This window comes from Indicator indicator, chromosome 2 (genome assembly GCF_027791375.1).
Source record: "Indicator indicator isolate 239-I01 chromosome 2, UM_Iind_1.1, whole genome shotgun sequence".
Lineage (NCBI taxonomy): Eukaryota > Metazoa > Chordata > Aves > Piciformes > Indicatoridae > Indicator > Indicator indicator.
The window spans coordinates 45,283,115-45,291,052 of record NC_072011.1 but is presented as its reverse complement, the minus strand read 5'-3'; positions in this window follow the sequence as shown (position 1 = coordinate 45,291,052).

Genomic DNA, 7,938 nt, shown 5'->3' with positions numbered 1-7,938 from the left:
TCTAGTGAGCAGTGAGCATTACCCAAATATTAGACCAGGGCCGCAGCGGTCATTTTGAGCAACTTTGTATTTTAAAATGGCTGAGAAAACAGCAGGTTGAGAGAGACCAGGAGAACAAAACCAGGGTTCCAGTATTAGCAAGTAAAATTGTGAACTGAAGTGATGATTATATCTTGAATTTCTCAATATTCAGTGCTAGCTTCTACAGCCCTTGCTTCTGCAACTCTGTAATTACATGGAAATTGCTATTCTTGTTTGAAAGTAAAAAATGTTTCCAGCCTTGAAAGTTTTAAAATACATTAAACAACCACTCCAAACTAGAAAAAAAAAAAAAAAAGGCACATCAAACTAATTATTAAACCCCATCAAACTCTTAGGCTTTCCATCAGACAGCTCATGATATGTGATGGTCTGACTTGAGCTGATAGCTGCTCATCTGGAGAAAATTTGGGTTTCTTGAGAGAGAGGTGACTAAGAGGGAGTATCTGTTTTTAAAAGATAAGAGTAAAATATGGTGGCTGTGTGGATAGTAGGAAGGAATAGCTGTAGTTTTCATGTGGTGGGTTTTGGGTTGTTTTGTGTTGGTTGTTTTCTGTTGTTTGGCTTGGTTGGAGTTTTTTTGTGAGAGATGGAGGTAGGAGAAAGATTAAAAGTGGATCCTAGCTAAATCTTTAATGACAATCTTTACACTTTGCTCCTTATCTCTTTGTGTTTCTTAGACACCTCTACAGAAGGTTTCAGATATCTGGAAATGCATCACTGGCTGGGATATGCATACACATGTATATATGTGTGTGTACATATGTGTGTTTTAAATACCAGCAAGCCTTTAGCCATCTAAGGTACTGTAAGAAGCAACAGCCACAACATGCAAGAGTTAGGAAGTAAGGACGTAGCTACCACGAATCCATCTCTAAGCTTCCTTTCATTACACAGGCGAGTGAGGCCTTAACGCTGGGACAGGTCCATGCTGCAGGGTGCTCCAGCAAGCATAAAGGAACCAGCAGTACCCGATGACGTGGGACTGTACAGTACAGAGGGTGAAGTGAAGGCTATAATTAGGAAACCACTTTATTGTGAAGCAGGCAGTCTAATGAAAGCAGCTGATGGAACCAGCTGACTGCATCTATATTGACAATTGCCTGCTAGCTTCATTAGCATCTGTCATCTTTCCCCCTCCCCCGCCCCTAGCACATCCCTGAATGTACAGAGTGAGCTAATCTCTCTGCACCATAAAGACCAAAATCCTTAGTTAAATTGCTTCACTGAGGTCTGCTCAAATTAGTGAGTTATGTTGGCCGCTGTGACGGGGGAGAATTTCACCTCTGGGCACATATGGCAAACAGCCAAGAAATGATGGTTGCATCCTGCTCTTGCTTCAAGCATGCTCCCTCATGCGTGAAGGATATAAAGGAAATACAGAAAATGCAGCTAGACAGTAGTAGATCCAGACAAGTGGCCTAGGCTGAATCCCAGCAGAAAGTTAAGTGGCAACAAATGCAAGGCACTTGCACCAAACTATTCTTCTCAGAGCTTAAAATACTCTTACATGCTTCAGTGATTTCATCACTCCTGGTTCTTGTGAGAAGGGGTCAAAGTCCAATTACCTGTTGTCCAGCCAGGAAGACTGGAGAAGAGAAAGAGAGCAAGACGCTTGTTCAAGCTCTGGCACAGAAACAGAAAATGAGTCTGCTAATTTTTAGTGCTTAATTCTAAACCAATGTTGCTTACGTGCCTAAAAAAGTCCTTTGAAGTGTCTAATCCACCTCTCCTTCATGTCTAGTACTCTGTACTTCTTTCCCCTCCTGGGGTATTTTGCACGATTTGGCTTAGGGAAGCTAATAACCTCTCTGGGTATGCTGACTGGACTAGCCCCTTGCTTTTCAGCTTAGCTCTCAATGCAAGCAGACACACATGTAGGAAGAAGCTTGCCCTTTTGCTGCCCTTCATGTACCTAGTCTGAGCCTACAGGTTTTCTGATCTCCAGGGCTTTCTGCCTAGCAGCTTGTAAAAGCATTCCAAATTTACTACTCTTTTAACTAGCAAAGAAAATAAATCTTCCTTGCCATAAATGCTAATGTCAGTGTCCTTAGAAATTCAAAGGAAGACTGCAGAGAGAGAGAGAAACATTCCCCATGTGATGACTGAACCACCAGTTCATGAAAGGTGATGTCAGCACATGCTTTCAGGGTGGCAGAGCACTCTGCATTTATCCTCTCCTTGTTTGTGCTCCATCTGGATGGGCTCCAGTGGGGAAAATAAAAAGAGAGAAAAGGAGAAGCTAAAGCCTTTCTAATACATTTCTGAATTCCTTCAGTTTCACACAAGGAACAGGCTCTGAAGCATCTAACTCTTGCCCAGTTCAATGAGAGAAAAGAAATGGAGGGTAGCTGGTGTTTGCAGCCAAACTAATGTATAACTAGAATGACATAGCAAATAGCTGGGGCAGTTCCAAGGAGGACCAAAGGAGAGCACAAGGTTAAATATTATCATCTTGGGATTCGATAATTTGCAGAGGCAACCCTGTTTCCCATCAACTGCTCTCATGTAAAAGCACAATAGCTCAAAACCCAAAATTGCTGCATGAGCAAGTTACAGGTTTCTGCTAAAAATGGTCTGATGGGAAGACACCCAAGTTCTCCAGCTCCATAGTATTGTTTGCAGGTTAGAGGATAAGCAGGGCCACTACTAGGCTTCCTGCTATAGCAGATCTCCCTTTCCTGGGATAGATTAGCACAAGGAGTGCCACACTTTTCCCCTTTCCATAACCCCTCATCCTCTCGCAACGATAGCACTGCTAGTTAGGTCAAGCAGAACAATTTATTGAAGGTGTGAGCTATGAGCATCCCAGTGAAGATGCTGGCTGCTGGGAGGCAGCCTTGTGTGCAAAAACACCTTTCCCCCCACCTCCATTTTTTTTTTCTTTTTTCCCCTCTAAGTTCTGGGTGTTAGAGTCAGTAGGAAAAGCTTACCCCATCAGTATGGTCACACACATGCTACAACTGCTACAGTAATTATATTGCAGGGTTTATTACAGAAGATAGCTACTGATAATTTGGTTTTAGAGGTACACATTGGTACTGTTGAGCAGTGTGGATGACAACTCTGTATAACGTTTTGGTTTTGTTCTGTAGTCACTCTCATAGTTGTTTGGTACAAACAGCTCATGTTGACCAATACAGGAGTTAGCTCTGCAAGAAAGCTGCCCCTCAAGCACTGAAGTAGCTTTGAACATGCTGGAACCATTCACAAGAAACAAATTTTTCTTTCTTCCCAGACATGCTCATGGTTTTGAGCTAGTTCCCACTTGAAAAATAATTTAAAAAAATATTAAGGGTTCCAAATTAGTAATATTTTTCAACTATATTTTAAAAAATAAATCAAAGGGTAGACATCCTGCCCTTCTGAATATTCTAAAACTAAATAGTCTTTGAAATAGCTAAATAGTTCTTGAAATCACATCCTGAAACAAAGAATTTCACTTTAGGTCTACTTTCTCCAATCATTTCTCTTCCACCAAGAAACAAATTTAAAAGCAAACAGACCAATGGTGCAAGAAAAAAAAATTACAATTTGAGCAACATAATCTCTTCTCTGCAGGATTTTTTTCCAGTATTGTAAAGGACATACTTTCACCATGTAAACAAATCTGAGATCAGACTCTCCCAAGCCCTGACTTCTAGTCTAAGCGGTGTGCAAGGAGCCTTTCAGAGCTAGACGAGGAGAGAGTGCAACCTGCAGCCTTGCATCTTACAAGCTGGAGGTGGAACCTGGCAAGATAATTACTGGGTGTGGGCAATGCCAGTGGGAGCATGATGGGAGAGTAGTGAATTTCTCTCCTCTCCATTCCCCACCCTGTGATAATCACAGCCTGGGCCGCTGCCAAAGCACTGCTGAAGGCTCAGTGCCCCTGTGTGGATACAGACCATCAGGGCAGACTTGATCCTCAGTGACCTTCACACTGCAGAGCTTGCTGCTCCCCATCACTCTCTCCCCACTCGCACAGACTGCCAGTGTTTTGCTGTATTTGCCTTCAAGCTAAGGCAAAAAACAGGCATAAAATTGGCACAGTTACCAGTCTAGCTATATTAGCAATGGAGTGCTAAGTTGTGTAGTGGTTACACAACCAGGCAGTGTCTGTGGAGCCAGGACTTCTGGGTTTAATTTCCTGCTCAGTCACTGACTCATCACATAGCTTGGAGCACATCACTTCGTCTCTCTGCACATAAACTTCGTCATCTTTAGATGGGGATAACATGACTACCTCACAGGAATGGTAGGACACACAAATTAGCCTCATAAATACTGGTGAAATGCTTCAACAAAGACATTGAGCATTTCGTTACTGAACAAGTAACAGCCAGGGGAATGTCCTAATTGCCAGGCTTCTTTGCTTACCTTGCACCAGAGATTTCTGGCTGCAGTACCAAAAGGATGTCTGAGGGAGGGGAAAGGGTGAAGAAGTTGTTTGACTAGTGCAGCAGGAAAAGGTCAGTTCATGCCACAAAAAGTGATAAATGTTATGCCAAACGCTGAGAGGCATCTGTGTCATTTTCAGCCTAGATGCCCAAAAAAGCTTCTGTAGATGACAGTGATGGAACACAGATGTCTAATCCTGTTAAGTATGGTCAACAAAGTCCCATGTAATTTCTTCAGAATACATGGTCCACTCTGGTTTTGGATTTAAAAAGCATTGAGATACCTGAAGTTCTGTTTTTTCACCTTTCCTGAGGTGTTATCTTGCCTGTGGTGAGCACCTCACTTCCTGTCCTCCACCTGAGGCTGTCTGGAATTCACACTTTAGGTGTATCAGCACCTCAGGTCCCCAGAGAGTCTGGAAGGAATACTCAGGGATGTCATGATTCATAAAATCACTTGGTTTTGCTATGGGATGTTAAGGCTGTACCCCCAGCTATAGAGACCATGTTGCAGGCAAGTGAGCTTTCTGAGGGTCCCAGCATCTGCACTGAAGTAATAAAAGCAGGCTACTGAGAAAGCTAAGCAGACAGCAAGTCTTAGAAACTCTCCTGTGCTGCACCCTTGATTTCGGTTGGCCAATCTACTCCAACTGTGTCCTCCCCACCTATTCCTGATTCCTGTGTTTTACTTTGACCTGAAAGCTGATACAGAGGATACCTGTCAGCAACCTGGTAAGTGTAGGGAGAGCTCTGGTGGGTGAAGAGCTGCTGAACTGGCCAGTTCCAGTGCCTTTAACAGAAGGTACTGACTGCAAAACTGAGTCGGTGCTTGAGCACAGAAACTACTTCCTGCCTCCTCTACCCACTGTGAAGCCTTTACACAACATTTTTTTCTGAAATGCCCAAGCCCAGCTCCCCTGCTGTTGTTATGTTGAATCACTATTGAGCAGGCCTGGATGCTGTTTTCCTCTGAGGATTATCTCCAATCCAAGCACGTTGGGGCCCTCAGGTGGTGCTTCCAGACACTTAAGCATGGCAAATGGTAGCTAAAGGGCTTTCCTTCACTTCTGTTTTTTCACACTAAGAGTAATTTTTAAAAATCCTTGATGGTCATGATCCAGATTCCATATTAAGGGTATCAGGTCACTTTCCTTCTTCACAGCCGTAATAATGTTACACCAAAGAGAAAGCACTCTGAGATGTTTGGAGGCAGATGGTTTCTCCAGCTGAAATAAATCACTCCAGGGTCCATCCATGGATCAATGGCAGGAATTCCTGATTGCCTTTCTCTGAACCATGTCCCTTCATTACCTCTACTCAAAAGCGGCTATTAAATCCTTGTAAGGAAGGCCTGGAAACTACAAGCATCCTACCACTGTATCCTGAAGGGAAAATTTTGCCCCAAAGCATGCCCTAACCCAGACAATAGGCTAAGCACCTGTGAATGTGCAAACCTGGATATATCCTGGGGTCCATATGATCCAGGTAAACATGTAGCATGTGGAATTAACTTCGTAACACATCTGTGAACCGTGTGTGCCCCTGGCCATGTTTGGATATGCCCCATTTTCTAGGTTCAGCTATCAGGTTCCTCTGTTACCAGTGGACATTAATTGTCTTTGGACAGTATTTAAACCAGCCAAAAAGGTAATCAATTTACCTTGTTCTCATCAAGCAACAAGAACCAAATGCTGCCGGATTTGCAGCTGAACAGCCTGCCCTAGCAGGGAAACTACACCTGGGTCTTGTTCTCACCCCAAAAGCAGCAAGAGCTGAATGCTGCCAGAGTTGCAGCTGAAGAACCTGTCCTAGCAGGCAAACCACACCTGGGCTTTTCACCTGGATCAAGGCAACCAACACTCTGAGAGTCCTGCACCAGAGGCAGAAAGGGAAAAAGTCCCAAGAGAACCAAATCCCAGAAGAGCTGCACTGCTACAGTCTGTGAATTGCACACGAGAGGAGAGAGGCCTCTTAGCCCTCTCCAAGCCAAGGAAAGCTACAACGTGTGAGCTGGGCACGAGAGGAAAGAGGCTCCTTAATCCTCCCCGAGCCAAGAACCTCTTGAGTTACAGTTACAGTGTCTGGGCAGATACCAGACAAAGGAGCAAGCCATGAGTACCCAGCTAATTTGCCACGGAATCCCCCTTTTCCTTGTGGGAAATCACTGCATTGGAAATTTTCAGTTTTGTGCTCACATCACTTAACTGTCTTCAGATGTGGAATGTAATACTCACAACCTAATAACAGAACAAAGGAAATATACTTTGTAAAGAAGTTCTGGCAGTGTCTAAAGATACCGCCACCAGAAATGTTGTGAAATGTGAAATATATATTTTATTACACACTGAAACACATTCATGGGTCCTGACAGAGGACATGAGCATGTGTCCGTACCTTATACAAATCCTGCTGAAGGCCTGCAATTAGGGAATACCCAGACAGTTCAGTGAATGACATTTTCTTCGTAAAATCCACATAATTCAATCTAGTTATGGCTGTGCTATGAGACACAGGTCACAGAAATGGAAAGACATGAGGGAGCGTCTTCCAGCCTCTAGGCAGCGAGTAGTTCCAACTTCTCAAGACTGGGCAACAGCATAATGCTTCGTCTCAGTGCCATTCACAACAACCTCTGCTGGGCAGCAGGGACAGCACCTACAGAATCCCTTGGGACCTCATGTGGGCTGAGCTGTAGCTCCTGCCAGAGGAAGAATTCATAAAGCCAGTTTTCTCAGAATGTTAGGAAATCACTTTTTACAGAAGAGATGGTTTCTAATGGTGGATGAGACTACCACTGGCCAAAGCAAAATCCTGGGATAAGACGGCATCTCTTCCACATGGGCTTGAGGTTCTTCCTAAGACTCTCTTGCACATCAGTAGTCAATTCAGTCTGCTCAGCGTTCCACTGAGGGAAAATGCCATAAGGGCATTTAAAACTAAGGGCACAGACAAAAGGGGAAATGTACAGCTGACAGGATGCACAGATAGCTTTCTGATTTTATGTAACACTGAATGCAGCCAAGCTAAGATCCATACCTAATCAATTGTCATTCACTCCAGCTTAATGTTACTTTCACTTAACAAGAGGAAGAGTTGTTAAGGAGAACTCTTACCATAGCAGCAAGACCTTCAGGGGAGTAATTTTGCTTGTGGAGGAGCAGTAAATGGCATGCCTCTTCCTGTTTTTTTCTTTTTTAAATGTCAGCACAGTTCATCACATATTTCAGTCTACACAAGAAAGATGCCAGAAGATGTTTCCATGGACTAAATCAGAAGCCCACCAGTTGCTGCTCCAGCTGCTATGTGTTCCTGCTATAGTAGCGCATTAGAGTTACCCCGCAGCTACAGAAAGTAGGTGAAAAGTGTCCTGGTGCAGAAGCAGCACAGAGTTAAGCTTGCCCGTTTCTCACTTCCCAAAAGCATCAGTAAGGGCAGCATTCCCTTAGGGAGTTGAATGCCACAGGGAACTATCTGCAGTCCCAAGTAGAGTCACCTGGGCTCCAGCACAAGAATTATTTCC